A 17,330-nucleotide genomic window follows, 5' to 3' on the forward strand; every position below is an offset into this window, starting at 1 on the left:
ATTTTTTGTATTTTTAGTAGAGACAGAGTTTCACCATGTTAGCCAGGATGGTCTCGATCTCTTGACCTCGTGATCCACCTGTCTCACCCTGCAAAGTGCTGAGATTACAGGTGTGAGCCACCGTGCCCGGCCAAGTTCATGTCCTTTGCAGGGACATGGATGAAGCTGGAAGCCATCATTCTCAGCAAACTATCACAATCACAGGAAACCAAACACCGCATGTTCTCAGTCATAAGTGGGAGTTGAACAATGAGGACACATGGACACAGGGAGGGAAACATCACACACTGGGGCCTGTTGGGGTCGGGGAGTAGGGGAGGGATAGCATTAGGAGAAATACCTAATGTAGATGATGGGTTGATGGGTGCAGCAAAACACCATGGCACGCGTATATCTATGTAACAAACCTGCACGTTCTGCACATGTACCCCAGAACTTAAAGTATACTAAAAAATAAATAAATAAATAAATAAATATTAAAGTTTGTTAAGGTTAGAATTCAAGCTAGTGTTGAAGTGCAAAAATTGGCCTAAAATCTCTTACTGTTGGCTTTTTGTCCAAGCAGAGGGTCTATCTCATGAAAATTGTAGAGAATACATTTTACCTGGAGAAACGCTGATTTAATCAATGTGATGTTTAACTGAAAACACGGGCATGTAAGGATCCGAAGCCTCAGCCTACACATAAAATGCAGTTACCCTAGAGGATATCTGGTGATGTGCCTAAGTAAGACTGGCAGGAAAGGGCCACGGAGGAATTCACAGGGAAATGAAATGTTTAGGAAGAGAGTGTGAAATAACCCTCACCCATCAGGTGTGTGTGTACTTGCACATGGAGCCAAAAGGGAGTGGGAGGCCTGGGTCCTAGTGCAAGGATTGAATGTGAGCTCAGGTGTCCCTGAAGTTTGGTGGGGTGGTGTCTGCAGCAGAAGCCTGCAATGCAGAGGCTGGACTGAGAGCTGGAGCCTGTATGTTGCTGGGGAAGATAGAAGGGTAAAGATTCTACAGGAGGCAGGGGCCTGGAGACCATATATCTCCATTGGCTGGGCTCTCCAGGCTCTGCCGCACACCTCAACCCACCCACCCACCACATTGGCCTGCACCTGGGTCTGCCAGGAGGCCGCAGACTCCCCCATGGAGGAGGGAGTGCTCTGCTGCTCCCAGGCTCTGGGGATGCTCAGGGCTGCCGATGTGACAGGGCTTCCACCCGCTCCTGTTCCCCTCTGTGAAAAAACTCTGCTTGTGGCTCCTGCCCCTGGATCCGTGCTCCCTGAGGCTGGCCATGACTCACCTCCATGTCTGTGGTGTCTCAAAAGGACATCCTCAATACCATCTGCATCCAAATTACAATGGAGTGGTTTCATAGACCCTTGGCCTCCAAGGACCAAGATTTCAGACAGCTGTGCCCTGGTAACTACTCATATGGTTAATAAAGCAGGCAGCTTCTATGCCTGTCTTTTTTTTTTTTTTAATTTTTTGCATTGCTTAATCTTTGTGGTAATAAGTCTTACAAAAATAATCAAAATATTATAAAGACAAATGTGAATCATTCACCGAAGTGGCTTATCTTCTCTTGTTAACCCATTACCTTCCCCTCAGTTTTGCTCTCTCCCACTGAAGCATATTTATTTACTTAATCAGGAAAGGGACATGATCAGGCAGGTGAAGAATACAGAATGGTCCTTCTGGACTTGATCACAGGCCTGATGGAAACAACTGAGCAGTGCTGAATGGCAATGCCTGTATGAATCATATGAGCAGCAGCAGAAGTGAGATACATGCCATTACAGGACCCAGGGAGGCGAATGTCCTCTCTGATCCCGCCATGCCCTTTGCCAGCTCCCAAAACCACCATCTGCATTTAAGGTGCACTTTTTCCGATTGCATAACTATGCATGTACTATGTTTTATGCAGATCATGTTCACTATATATGCTGCATGGAAATTTAGTTTTTCACTTAAGATCCAACTGGCATCTTTCCATTGTAATTTGTATAATTGATCCATCTTAGTCTTTTCAATGGCAGCGTATTATTGCGTAGATTATGCCATATGATTCCAGTGCTCTGTTGTAGCATAATTTGTTGAATGAGTTCCCTCTCAATGAAAAGTTGGGTTTTTGTAAACAAGACTGTGACATATTTCATATATGTTCCTCTTTACATACCCCAAACATATTTCTGTATTATTATTCATAAATTGTGGTCAAAGATTATGAGTATATTTTATTTTAACAGATTTGATGACATCTTCCATCATAAAGTTTGTGCCAGTTTATAGCCCCACTCATAGTATGTAAGAGGATTTCACACTGGCCTTTTCAGAAGTTCAGGAATCCAATGTCAAGACTTAGAAACTTGTCCAGATGAGGCCACCAAGATACAGGGACTCTCATGTAATGGGGGATTTTCCTTAAAGAATTTCAGGATTTCAGGACTGAGCAGAGACTGAGAAGGGTAAAGGGTGGTAGGATTGAGTGAGTCAGGCCAGAAACCTCTAGTTAGCTACCATGACAGAAGGCAAACATGCATTCAACTTATTTAATTAAACCAAGCTGTGTCATTTTCTTGGCATCCTTTGCTTCCTTTTTATAAGGAAACTTTCTGGAAGGTAGCATTCATGCTGTCCCTTCAGAGAAGCTGATATCTCACCCAGGAACTGGGTGTGGATCTTCCTCTGGCCCCTTGATAGTGGATTCACCCACCAGATGCTTGTATTTTTGTAACTGTTTTTTAATTTCATTGTACGCATGCTAAAGACGTGTTTGACTTTTTTCACATGTCTTTTATTAAAATGATTTCTGGAAAACATACTGAGCTGTGGATTTTGGAACCAACAGGAGTGGAATGCTGCCTGCCTCATAAAAACATAACCAAAAGCATGTTGAGCAAAATGGCAGGGGTTCCAAGGGCTGGCAAAGTACATCCTTGGAGAAGGTCCTGGGATCATTCTATTGGGCAACACAGCACTGGTTAAGCAACAGCAAAACTGTGTATTTTCTCAAGCCCAGATGTGAGCAGACTCCTTGAAAATTCTTTTCCATGTGCTTGCTGCCCCTCCCAAGAACCCAGTGACACAAACACTAAAGCCTTGCAGTTTGTGCTTTGTACATGCTACCTGGACTTAGAGAGCATTTGTTTCTCTATCTCCTTTCATGATCATCAGTTCCATTATCAATAGGTACAGCTAAATGCAACTGAGGAGTCCAAGTCAGGAGGACAGTGAAACCCCAGGGCTCTCCCACACTGCTGGCAGGCACAGCACCTCAGCTGAGGCCCGGGCATACTGCCGGGATCCCTGCTTGGCTGGGGTATGAGGTTCCTTGACTGGTTCTCTGGATCTAAGTCAAGTAACCTAAAACATGGCACCTCTTCTCGCAGTGTGTGCCAGGGCCCTGTCTGCCACGCAGGCTGAAGGCGAGGTGACCACGTGGCATCTGTGTGAGATAGGGGAAACTTTGGAGTAGCAGGGCTAAACATCCGGAAAGGAGGGAAAGTCAGGTGGAATGGGGAGGGAGGCAGGAGGAGCACGGGACAGGAAGGAAAGATGAAAGCCGTCAACAGCACTGCATGCTGCCAACAGGAGACAGGAAGAGAGGAAAGTGCCTCACTGGGCTTAGCAATTAGGAGGTTACCCAAATTTTGCCAGTAGGGACCTCAACCACATGGTCAAAGCAGGAGTCAGAGCTGACCCTGCTGCAGCTCACTCCTCTATGGTTCCAATGGCCCTTCTTCCTCCCCGCCTGGCAGAGTCCTCTCAGAAATGACACTTGGCTCCAGAACAGCCGGTTTTGTCAGCCACAAGGAACCCCTGAGGACAAGGGTGCTGGGGGCCCATGCCTGCCTTTCTAGGTGACTGGGGTGGGTAGAGGGCGGGGAGGTGCTCTGGGTCCTCTGCCCACAGCAGGCCTGTGGATGGAATGGTCAGTGAAGACGCGAGGCTGGAATTTCAGGCAGGGTCAAGCAACGCACAGCCCACGCCATTCGGCAGCCTCCTGCCTTGGGGTGTGAGGACCAGCTATGCTGTGTTCCCTTCTCTCTCACTTCCTTCTTCCATCACCCTCTGGTCTTTCCGCCAGAGAGGAGCCCACCCTCCCCTAACAATTTTGCAACTCAGTCCAGAAACTCAGGTAGACCAGCGCCAAGCCCGCGTGCTGCCCAAAGACAGAGCCCTGCGCTGAGGACACAGCCCAGCCAGAGGGAGGTGGAGCCGAGGCCTGCCGGTGCGCGCAGGTCCCACCCAACCTGAGGCACTGAGAGTCCTGGAAGACAAGCTGGAAGCTGAGGACATTTGAGCTCATCTTCTGAGGACCTCAGAGAGGAAAATAGTAACAATCACTAAATTAATAATCTGACTACGCACCTGGCCCTAAACTCTTGGTATGCATTACAAAGTTACACCTCACAATATGTGACTATCCTATTTTGCCAACTTGACAGATGAGGAAACTGGGAGACAAGAACAAAAGTGAGGTCTTTCAGCCAGTAAGTGGCTGGGTCTGTATTCTTAAGGATTTCACTCTATTGAAAACCATGGAGATAGGAGACTCTTTGGAGTCAAACAGAAATGAATCTTCGCCTGGATTCCACAATTTACTGTATGTGTTGTGACATATAGATATACACACACATGCTATGCGTGCTCTATATAACATGAAATGTAAAGATACAGATGTATTATAAAATGCAAATACATTTCCACATGTAAATCACACATCTTAAATCTTTCCCACCTCTTCTTCACCTATATTTGCAGTGTGAGTCCTTGCAGGTGTAATATGTGTGTGTTGAAAACAGGGGAGAGGCCGGGCATGGTGGCTCAATCCTGTAATCCCAGCACTCTGGGAGGCCAAGACGGGTGGATCACGAGGTCAGGAGATCGAGACCATCCTGGCTAACCCGGTGAAACTCCGTCTCTACTAAAAAATACAAAAAACTAGCCGGGCGAGGTGGTGGGCGCCTGTAGTCCCAGGTACTCGGGAGGCTGAGGCAGGAGAATGGCGGGAACCCGGGAGGTGCAGCTTGCAGTGAGCTGAGATCTGGCCACTGCACTCCAGCCTGGGCGGCAGAGCGAGACTCTGTCTCAAAAAAAAAAAAAAAAAAAAAAAAAAGGAAACAGGGGAGAGCTCAAAGCCCTGCCTCCCCCATCTATGCCACACTGCAATGTGGGGAACGCACCTGCCACCCAATGGCCAGTTGACAGGAGAAATGTCTGCAGGCCTCACATGCTGCTCAAATGCAGGTGACACAGACTGGCTTTGCTCCCAGCTTTCCCCCATCTCTCAGACAAAGGAGAAGCAGACAAGAGACGTTAGACATGTTGATATAATCAAGTCACTTTTCAAGTAAGCCCAGCTTTCTTTTACTTTGCCAGCACCAGCTTGTGTCTTAGAGGAGCTGACACCCAACAGCAAACTAAAATAAACTCCCTAAGTCAGCCATGTCACTTCTCAGGACTATAGGCAGGTGGGAAGTCTGCCATGTCATCCCACTGGGCCATGTCTGTTCTCAGTGCCACACCTCCCGCCATCCTGTGGGGAGCCCTGGCCTTGTGTGGCCACCTTCAAGCCTTCTTTCTTTACCCATGGCCCTCCCCATGCTACTGGCCCTCCCAGGCTCCTGTGGAGGTCTGTCTTCCCGGCAGCTTTGATGGTAGTGCTCTCTGCAAAGCTGCCTTGACAGTGATAACGCAGTGTCTCTTAAAACAAAGAAAAAAAGAAGATCTCTTAGATTAAAAGAGTCCGCTGAATGCTCAGCTTTAAAGAAATATTTGGTCAGTTTGATGACATCAAAATTGTAAATTATTCTATGACAGAAGCAATAAAAAAGCAAATAATTGCGAACTGGACAAGAGATGAGAGTAGAGCATTCATAGAAAAGGGAATCCAGATTGACAACAAACAAGAAAAGACACTGCCTCCCTGCAAACCAAGGAAATGCAAATTATAATAGCTAGGGCAGACTGCTGTTCTGCCCGTTAGACTTACAGAAATTAAAAAGGCAATTGGCAGTGGCAAGGATACAACTGGTGAGAGTATCAATTGGCAAGACCTTTTGAAGATAAATTTGGCATTATCAGTTAAATTGTAGATGTACATTTCTTATCCTGACATTTTAAATTCTAGGTGGCCATTTTAGAGAAACACTACATACCTGCTCAAAGAGACATGCATGAAGTATCATTTAAGATAGAATAAAAAGGAAGTGCTCCAAATGTTCACCAACATTTGCAAAATTTGGTAGTTCACCAACAGAGAGAGAATCACATGGAATTGGGGTATATTTGCACTGCAGTGCAGCCATTTAGGATGATTAGGTACCTCTCTATGTTCTGATCTGGAAATACGTCTATGGCATAGGTGAAAAAAGGAATTTGATGACAATGTGTGATACAATGCTAAATATGTTAAGGTGTTTAACATAATATGTTATGTTAATATGTTAAATATGTTAACTACTAGTTTTTACATGTAAAAGTGTATATAAGATGTCAGACGTCAAACTGATAACTTTTGAAGATATGGCTACAATTAGAAGTAGAACTGGGGACAGTGGTAGCTAAGGGAACTTTTACTTTATGTGTAATTTAGAATAGTTGAAAATTAATATGTCCCAAAATGGTATATTCATGTATTTATATTCAGGATTGCTTTTTTAAATGATGGAAATTGGGAAAGGAAAAGTCAGAGACAGCAGGACAGGTCTGGGAGAGCTGCTTTGTTTGTTTCCAGGAGCAGGGCTAAGCCCGGCCTTCTGAAGGTGCTCCACGAGGTGGGGCTGCACGCACCAGCTCCCAGTCCATCTCAGGCTTGCTGCAGTGTGTCCATGCTGCAGCTCCCCTACTGCACCAGCAACAGAGGTGCAGGCCACCAGCAACAGAGGTGCAGGCCACCAGCATCTTCTTCTGTGCCCCTTGAAAGAGTGTAGCACCCCTGGAGCTGATCCTGGAGGGCATCCAAGGGCCTCCTTCCCTTATACTGTGTCCCCAAAATGGACATGCTGGTCTGTCTCCAGTGCCCCTCAACCTGCTAAGACCAGATTCCTGAAGGCTTGAAGTTCTTGAGCGAGAAGCACAGCATAGAATAAACAAACAAGCCAAGCAACATTGATGACTGAGCATCTCCAGGGAAATCCTTTTACCTGAGCCTCAGCTGGGGCACGCCTGCGGACTTCTGGTCACTTTCTGCCCTCCTATCACCCAGGGAGAAGGCGAGTCCTTGGACACCTCCCTCCTGCACTGCATCTCCACCCCCACACAATCATTCCCTAGTCCTATCCCCTGAGGCCACCCTTTGTGTTTTGCATCTGTCATCTTGGCAACAATTGACAGGAAGAAATTCCACTATCATGAGGAAATAAATGAGTTTATCCTGAACTGACAAGATCTGGATGTAGCACTGTGATATTGTGAAAAATATAAAGCCATGTACTGCCTGGGGTGTTTCAGTCAATTATGGACTTCGTATGAAACAGTGGTCCATAGGATTATTGCCCTATACAGGTGTACATTTTCAATCTTTTATACAATATTTTTACTGTACCCTTTCTATGTATAGATACACAAATATCACTGTGTTACTATTGCCTACAGTATTCAGTACAGTAGGATGCTGCACTGGTTTGTAGCCTAGGAGCAATAGGCCGTAACACATAGTGTAGGTGTGTGGTAGTCTATTATCATCTAGGTTTGTGTAAGTACACTCTATGATATTCAAACAACAATGAAATTACCTACACCTAAGAAAATATTTCTCAGAAAGTAACCGATAGTTAAGCATCCATTTTATTGTTTTCCCCTTTTCCTGGCATACAACTCCTAAAGGGCTTGTCATCTTCCAAGTTGAGTGTCTTTTTATGCTAATGAGTAGGCTGATATCTGGCAGCCCCCACGTAGCTTCAGGATGGGAGGCTGGTCAGCAGAAATACCCAGGCATGATTTGAGGGTTGGGAATTTCACCTCCATCCCCCAACCTCCAGGGATGGGAGAAGGGCTGAAGTTAAGTTGATCACCAATGGCCAATGACCTAATCAAACATGCCTACATAATAAAGCTTCCACAACAACTCAAAGGGCCGGATTCGCAGAGCTTCCAAATATCCAAACCTGTGGAGGTTCCTGAAAGATGGTGTGCTCCAAGAGGAGAAAAGTAGCTCAGGGCAGTCTGAGGTATGTGAGCGATGCAAAATCCATCAGGCCCAGAGAGTCCGAATGTGAGACTTCAGTCACGCCCCACTTATACTGGATGACAATGGTTTAAAGTCATTTTGTGATACAAATAAACAATGTATAGCTAATCAAATCTTACATGATTTTAATGTAAATTATTGGTAAAAGACTCACAAACTTTTTTTTTCCTTAGAAATTCACTTGCAAGTGCTGCTAATCAGAGTGTACATTCAGGGCAACCTGAATTTATGATCCTGACTGCAATTCTGAAGCTTAACCCCCACCGAAAATTCTCTGCTTATATTAATTTGACCTCACCTTCTTCATTCTAGGCTGACATATGTGGTGTAGTTGGCAGGATTCAGAGTTATTCCCCACAACCCTCCAGTGTTTGTCTCTGAAAGCCCTGTTTGGCACCAGCAGGAACCCATTGCATTCTCTCTGCCTTCAGAAGTTCCAACAGGTATTTCAGGTGAGTTCTATTGAACTTGTGAGTTCTCTTGAATTTGAACCTTCTACTCTTTTGTTGACAGTCTAGATGTTATTTGGATCAGTTTTCAGAATCTCTTTTTCCTTTAAGACTGAGGGCTTCGGTCTGTCTTTGGAGGTTCCAATAAAGAACTCTGCAGAGAACTGGCTTTTTTTCACCTCTACTTAGGATAGAAGGTTTGGGTTTTTCTACCTTTGTCTCTGGGTTGAGAATTCAGGTCATGGGATTGGCAATGTGGACCAGTGGTCTCATTTGACATAGCATGCTTTTTAAGATTGCAAAGGTTTTCTATTGTTTGAGATTGGGGCTTGGTTTTTCATTCGTGATCAAATCCTGTTAAAACACCAGCTGAATTCGTATATAACATTTATGGGACTTCATCTTCTAAATACCTAGGAAAGTGGACCCACCCAACCCAGGATGTTTTTAAGCAGTGGGAACCAAAATGGGGATCCTTTGAAATGTTTAAAATAATTCATTTGCATGCACAATTGGAGAAAAAAGCTGGCTTTGATACCAGACAAACTAAATGGGAGACCTACTTTATGTTCATTGTGGCTGAACTCTAATGATAAGAGATTTGATAACATTTCATGTAGAACTCTATGGTCAGAAGTCAGCTTAAATAAAAGCTGATATTTCAGGTATAATGTTTTTGAGTAAAAATAACAAAAACAATTTTCTATCTTTTCCTTTTTTAGATCTTGTTTGTGGGAATTTTTTCAGTTAACTAAAACTCCTGTTTAAGAATGTTTGGTCTATCTGTTTCTATCTTGCTGGCATAATTCTTGCTGAGAAAAATGTAAAAACTTAGTCTTTTTAAAAAAAGAAGACTCCCCAATTTGGCTCCTCTAAGACTTATTGTCCTGTTTCCTTCCACTTCTGGTTCTCTATCTTTTTGCCATTTTTGATACCACGTGAAGAAATCTAAGGGAGACTTCGAATGACTGTGAGGCCACTTGAAGAATACAGAAAAAGGCAGTCCCCCTTTTGAGAGTTTTCTGTTTTTCTTGTGGAGTACAAAGAATTGTGGGCAGGTTCCCATCAGGTCTAAAGCTCTTCTGTCTTTTGCAATAACTTACCTGATCTCTTTGGCTTTGGGGGTCCCAGGAATTACTTTGTACCATAAGAGAGAACTTGACTTTTTGTGTGTGCAATGGCTGACAAGTCACTGGACAAAGCTGCAGTTTTGGAAGTAGCTGACAGTGGTTGTAGTGAATATTTGCTCCTCCAGGGGGCAACTTGTTTCTTTGTGTGTTCAGATTAAAAGGCAGATTTGAACACTTGGAGGCTGTGAGAACACTCCCCACCAAGCAGTAAGATTCCTGTGGAGAACAGGCTGCTGTAGAGAGGCCTGCTTGGCACTAGATCACCCACCAGGCTCAGGGGAATCTCTGTAGCAAGGCGTGCTGCAGAAACATTGCACAGCCTGGCCCTGTGGTGCTTCCCATTTTTGGCGGTCCTACAGCTCCATATAGCAGTGGGGTCCTTGATTTTTAACCATCTAGATGCACTGCCTTCCAGTTGTGCTGCTTTTTACATTCCAAATATTAGGCCAGGGAAACTGCAAATACTTTCTTTGCCCTATTCATTAAAGGGATCCACTCTGAGGCAGTAACCTAATCAAGAAATACACTAAGTTGAAAGATCCCCCCTCTCTAACTAGATAGATCGCTGGCATTTAGCTGACTAGTTTGACACTCTGTACAGAAGAAATTTATATCTTTAAGGAAATCTCCATTTATAAGGGTACCTCCCTGCGCAGGAGCCACTAGAAACTTTTACAATAAGAAAGATATTGGTTTAACGTTTATACACCAAATCTTACCTTTGTTTAGGATACTTTTCCTGACAATCTTGTTTTGAATGGGCCTTTATTCATGTCCTTTTTGTTTCAGCAAATAATGGTGTTTAGATCTAAGTTCTATGCCTTGGAGATGTAAACTTTCACCTGTCATCCCTTTAAAGGTGTAAATTTAGGGTTGCTTAACTAATAACAGTCTAGAGCAATGGAACAGGTAATCAAGAGTTAATAGTTTAAAGGGGGAAGAAAATTATTTAAAAACTGGCAAATAAAAAACTATATAAAGCTATACAGCCGGTTTTTATCCATGGGTCTGAATGTCTTCATGTTTATATGTGTCGTGTTTATGTGATATTTCACTACCAAAATATATAAAATATCTATTTCATTGACTTAACGAAAAAGAAACTGCTTAAATAAAATATTTTAGCAGAAAAATAGAAATTAATTCAAATGCCTTTAGTTCACATGACTTGGAAAACATTAGCAAATAACTAGTTTAACATTATTGGTTTAATGAAAACAGCTGTGTCTTCTGATCAGCAAAATAAACATGTGTTTAACTTTAGAGCTCTTTTTTACATGGTAACTGCCTAACATTGTGGGTTACAGAAGTGATTAACAAAGAAATAACTTGAGATGATGCCTGACTTTGTTTAATGAACTATTCAAGTATAATTGTTAAGAATGAATACATTAAATAAATATAAACAGAATAAAAGTTTATAAACAAAATTTCACAGTTTCAAAAATCTTTTTCAGAAACTTAATATTAAAGTCATATTATGTTAAATTGATAGGTAATTATAAAATTCATGAGTCATTTATATGATATAGAAAAACTACATATATTTAATCTATATATAAGGAAAAGTTATGAAATAGTTTTCATCTACAAGTACTGGTATAAGACAGTTCAAAATTTACTTTTTAGGTTTTTTACTGGAAATTAGGGTTACCAATATCATCAGTGGAAAGTATCCAAGTTACCAGTGGTGAATCCATACAGGTCTGTAGCAATCTCAGTTTTTACCTCCTCAGAAGAAATAATTCAACTAAGGGGTATATGGCAGAAAGAGACTGAGGCAAGTTTCAGAGCAGGAGTGGAAGTTTATTTAGAAAGGTGTTAGAACAGGAGAGAAAAGAAGGTTCACCTGGAAGAGACCCAAGTGGGCACCAAAGGTCAAGTGTGGTGTTTAACCTTCACCCTAAGGCTTTATAGGCTGGCCTCTTTGCCATGATCCTTCCCTTAGGGGGAACTGCCCACATACGCAGTGCCTGCCTTACCCTTGGGAGCCGAGCATGCGCAGTGTGTTCAGGAAGTTGTATGCATTCCCATCTGAGACTTTCCTCCCTTTTCTGGTGGTGTGGTCCCATAAGGTCATACTTCGCCATTTTGTCTCTTAATGTAGATGTCCAGGAAGTTGCTTCTCCCTGGTGCCTGCATTCAGTTAAATAACGTTTTAGTGCAACAGGCTTGGCCATCAGGAAATGGCCTCTCTCTGGTGCTTTTTATCACTTTTGTTTATTTTATTTTACTTATCACTTTTAGAGAGGCAAGTGATAATTGCCAAACCAGCACCTAATGTTCCTAGTGGGTGGGGAGCCCTCTCCTGCCCCACTCACAGCTGTCTAACTACTTGTAGCACTAAGAGTCAGTGTTATAGCTAATATGTATAATTAAAACTACTTGATATAGGAAAAACCCCTATTATAGAGCATATAAAGGAAGTAAGATGTAAAGAAAGTTGAAAAAAGAAAGTAATTTTTTTCTTTTACACGACTGAGAACTTTGTGGTCAAAACAATAAGAAAGAGAGAAAATCACATTTTTATAGAATTCCAATACAAAAAGAGAAAGTATAGGACAAAACTGAAAGTTTAAACTAGTTGTAGTTTTGTGAAAGATGAATCTTGCGAAAAGAATTTTGTGTGCGATCAAATTGGCTAAAATTATAAGGGAATTATTTTAAGTTTTTCTAAAGATTGAGCATTAATATGAAAAGCACACTAATGTAAGGTCAGAGTCCGGGCTCCTGTGTTTGAACAATAGGGTTTTCCCTATAATTTTAATAGATAATTATAAAATATTGTAAGAGGTTTATGGAAAGCTTATCTTGTATGGTCAAAGCTGATTTAGACTGGATGGATTTATTTATAAGTCATTATCAAATTTAGCTTTAGTGTTAATAATATACTGACACAAATGTAGAATATGCTTTCTTCCTTTGAACAAGATTTTCATGTAGTATTAGTAAGGATAGTAAAAGGCTTTTGTTCAACTTTTGAGTAAACTACAAAAAAAGATCTTTATTAAGTCTTTTGACTCTTTAGGTCTTTCGATTATTTAGAAAACTGAGTCTTTTCTCTCAAAGAGTAAAAGTTGTTTGACATTTTTGAATTATCACTTTGGTTAAATGAATGACTATTATTTACAGTGAACTGTAATCCTAATTAGATCAAGTGTTTTAAACATTTCATGTTTGATATACTTCCCAAAGTCAAATTTCAATTTCTAAAATTAAATTTTTTCTAAAAGTAACCTCTGGAAATCTAAGAAAGACGTATTTGGCTTATTTGGTATGTTAAAATCACATGGGAAGCATTGTCAAATGTCAAATACATAATGGAATTTATTTTTTTAGTCATATTTTTCTGAATATTATTCTGATATATCATAATATCTATATGTTGTCAAGCATAAATATGATTTACTCTTGGTAAAAATGGGGAAATGGGAGAAAAAAATTGTGTTTCAGAAGAAAAGTACAGTATGCCTGTTATCAGATTCTAGTCTTGCCCATTGTTTTTGAGTTTTTATTATTTTCCTACAATTTGGACTAAATCCTGAATTCTTTCTTGGCTGCAAGTCTTCAAACTAATGCTTTTGGATTTTTCTCTCATTTTTCTCACTTGGAATCACTAGAATTTAACACTGTCTTTCTTGAAGCCCTGCAAACTAAAGTTAGACAACTTGATATAAACTTCAGGAGGAGTCAGCACAGAAACTCACATGTACACAGCCTTTGTGCCTGCTGATGTGTGGGCTACTCAGGAAGTTCACATGAACACGTAATTCAGACTACAATCCAGGAAAATCTGTAAGATTGCCACTACAATTTGAAAATACTTCTGAGACTCTTAAAAAACTAGTTTATTATGGACTACTCCAGACATTAAGAAAAACCTTTGTTTTTCTTTTGTTTCCATAGAAATGCCTCTTATTAAAGACCAGCTTGCCTGCATCAGCTGTAGAAGTCCAGCCCCTCTGTAGTGCCACCTCCTAGAATGGACACAGCTGTTTGACTGAATGCTTCTACTCTTAGGACTAAGAGACTGATTCAAGAAGATATGCAACAATATATTTATGTATTTTTCCTTTTCTGCTTATCCCTATTTGTTGTTTCCCCTTCTTTCCCTTCTTTTCCTCTAACCCAAATCTCTCCATAATCACTGATTCAGCTGTTGATATGTGAAACTTCTAGGGAAGTCCCAAACAGGAGGATTGAAGGAGTGCAGGGAACTTGGCCCCAAAATATGGCTCCCTGGTATAATGAGTATTTTCAATTAAAGGCCCTCAAGATCAACAAAAGCTGGAAGAGTCCTCTCCCCTATCTACATGAAGACCCTGAAGACCCACAGAAGAGAACAACTACTTTTCCTTCCCCTCCTTGTTATCTCATTATCTATTGCAGAAAAGAAAACCAACACGTGACCACACCTGAACAGACTCTTTCAAAAAATAATCCATTTCTCGGGCTTATTAAATTTTCAAAGAGAACCATTTACAAATTACTCTCTCTTTCTTGACCCATTCATTCTTCTCAATAATCATTTATTGCCCCTCAACAGAATCACCTACATTCCGCCTTCCACCCTCCTCTCTGAAAAAAGGCTGTATAAGTATCTGGACCTCATGGATATTGGGTAATCACCTTATTTTTCCCCGTGTACACGTTAATCAATTTGTATGCATTTCTCTTATTAATCTGCATTTTACACTTAAAAAGTATTAAAAGAGTGAAATTTATGTTATGAATATTTTATCACAATAAAATAATATTTTAAAAACTGACAAAAATTCTTTATAATTTCTTTCAAGTGAGGAATTACCAACTACTTAACACGGTGCTTAGAATGAGGAATTATACCAGATAAATAGCATGCTTTTTTACAATTAACCATTGCTGTTATTTACTGAGTATCCACTTTCTCCGCCAGCTCCTGCATTAAGCACTTTACAGATACTAATTCAAATCCTTAAAAAAGAAAAGAAAGAAGAGAAAAGGAAAGAAAAATAACATGTAAGGCTACAAGGTGCCTCATCTTTGCCACATTTGACAGACTGGCCAGGAGACTGCAGGCCACTGCACTGTCCTAAGGCCACTCAGGACAAGGCCAGTCCCCAATTTGTTCCACTGTGAGACGGCTGCGCTGTCAGAGCCCAGACACTGTCACCAGACTCTGGGACTTGGATTCAGCTCCCCGTCGTGTCACCCTGGGTAAAGGATGTACATCTCTGCGTGCCTGGGTTTGTCACCTGGCAGCACGGATGTTCAGGCTGCAGCAAATGAACAGAAGCTGGGGGAGAACGCGGGCTGGTGCTGTGCGGAGCTCTGGCGCAGAAGGTGCTCACCAGGGGTGCCCCGAGCCGGGGTCTGTGCGCCGCGGGCTGGATCAGGGTCACAGGCTCTGGGTGGACAGAGTCAGAAGACAAAAGTGAGGATGTACTCCTTAGATGCTCACGAAAGTCCTCCTTCCCCTTCGTTGGGAACGACTCCCCCGCCCCCCGCGCCCCGCCGACAGGGAGTCCCTGGCAGCGCCAGGATTCAGCCGCAGGCAACTCGAGGGAGCGCGAGCCCGGGGACCTCGGGAGGGCCTCGGGAGTGGGGAGGTGAGGGGGGCTTCGGGAGGGCCGCGGGTGGGAGGCGGGATGGAGGGGGCGGGGAGCGGGGTTGGGGAGGAGAGGGGTGGAGATGGGGAGCTGGTGAAGGGGGCTTCGGGAGGGCTGCGTGTGGGAAGGGGGATGGGAAGGCGAGAAGGGGGAGCGGGGAGGGGGGCCTCGGGAGGGCCGTGGGTGGGAGGTGGATGGGGGAGGGGGGCCTAGGGAAGGTTGGAGCCCGCTGAAGGCAGGAGATGACCCAGGCCCAGCGTACTTCTCCTGGGGCTCCTTTGCAGGCCCACGGAAGCTCCGTGTTTGTTTCTTTGTACCCATATCACTCTTAACTTTATTTCTTCTTCTTTGCTTTCCTCCCCCAGCAGCTCTAACTGCCCTACAGTTTGCATGGGAAGGCAACAGGGACTTCCTTTTTGCACTGTCTGCGGGTACCTCTGTTCTAGCTCTGAGGGGACTAGGGGACGCTGCGCTGTGGGGAAAGCCCGGGTGGCAGGAGGTGGCGGAGCTCCTGGAGGAGGTGCTGGGATGCGCTGCTGTGGTTGCTGAAAAAGATCCCGAGGACGCAGCCTGCCCCTTCCCCGAGCTTCCAGGGAGCCCCGCGAGGAGGACGGGTAGGGTCTCTGGGAGGGCGGAACAGGGGAGCCTGGAGTCTCAGGGCTGCGGGGAGCAGAGGCACTCAAGGTGGCGAACGTCCCCAGTCTGCCCTCCCTGCTCACTTCAGGGTCTCACACTCGCTCTGCTCCGGGCCTCCCCTCAGTCCTGGCCTCCAGGCAGTTTCCATTTTTGCCAGGTGGATTCTGTGCGACTTCATTTATTCAGAATCTGGATCAACAAATGAACACTCAGGGAGGAAAGGAGTGTTTGGAGGGGTGGAGAGGTTTCCAAGCAGGCGCCCACCTGAGGGTCCCCTAAAAGGAGACTTAAAGCCGAGTTTCCAGCTCGGCCACCCCTTCCTTTTTCTTTCTGTCTTTCTTTCTCTCTGTTTCTTTCTTTCTTTCCTTTTTCAAGAAATATAAACAAAGAGCTTGAATTATTTTGAAATAACTCTTGGTAGCTGGACTGTGTTCTGTTGACCACAACATTGCTCTGGGACTGAACCGCCTGGGTCTCTGCTCTTCCTAAGTGTTACATAAGAATAGCGAACCCATGAGGTCAGCTTTAAACCAGTTTCTTCCCATAACCTCCTGGACCAAGTCCCAAGCAAGACCGAGAGGAGCTCAAGGTCCCACTATCCTGGGGACACACCTCGCTCTCTAGTTGGAAGGAGGAGATGAGTGTCCCCCAGTAATTGAAGGCTTTTCATGTTTGTGTAGAAAAGCCAAGCACAGGCCTATATTCTAGAAGACTGCTTGTGTCAGGCAGAAGGTCATCAAAGGCAAAACAAAAGAAATGAAAAGGCGTCTTTTGAAGCTAATGGAACAGATCAGGTGGTCAAAAATGGATAAACAATGGCGTTTGGAGCAAAACTTTCAGCTTCTTCGTTTTAGTTTGACAGCCCCAGGAGGGCATGGAAGCTTCTCACCCTTCCTCATATGTCTTGCCCCAGGCATCTCTGTGTCTGTCTCCTCTGTAACATTCTTTATAGTAAATGTAAGTAGGCCTTTCCCTGAGCTCTGTGAGCTGCTCTAGCAAATTAATCAAGTCTAAGGAGACGTCCTGGGAACACTGATTGGTGGGAACACCAGTGGGTCAGAAGCACAGGTAAGATCACCTTGCCATTGGCATTGAAAGTGGAGGGCAAGCTTGGAACGTGAGGCTTGGGCTTATGGGGTGTGAGGCCAACTCCAGGTAGAAGGTGTTGATGTCAGAATCGTCTGATGTAGAAGTGCCTGTTTGCTTGTGGTGGGGAGAAAACCTACACATATGGTCACAGAAGTCTTCTGTGTTGATCGTTGTTGAGTGAGAGAAAAAAAAGTACTTTGGTTTGTTCTGATATTTTCAGAAAGGCTGTAATCAGTTCCTGGACAATGCATCAT

The 17,330-nt window shown here is 43.4% G+C and overlaps 1 pseudogene; it reads left to right on the plus strand.

Moving 5' to 3' along the window:
• Nucleotides 1–15,009: 15,009 nt before the first annotated feature.
• On the plus strand, nt 15,010–16,786 carry LOC102144377 (uncharacterized; annotated as a pseudogene).
• The last annotated feature ends 544 nt before the right edge of the window (nt 16,787–17,330 follow it).

Source organism: Macaca fascicularis, chromosome 9 (genome assembly GCF_037993035.2).
Source record: "Macaca fascicularis isolate 582-1 chromosome 9, T2T-MFA8v1.1".
Classification (NCBI taxonomy): domain Eukaryota; kingdom Metazoa; phylum Chordata; class Mammalia; order Primates; family Cercopithecidae; genus Macaca; species Macaca fascicularis.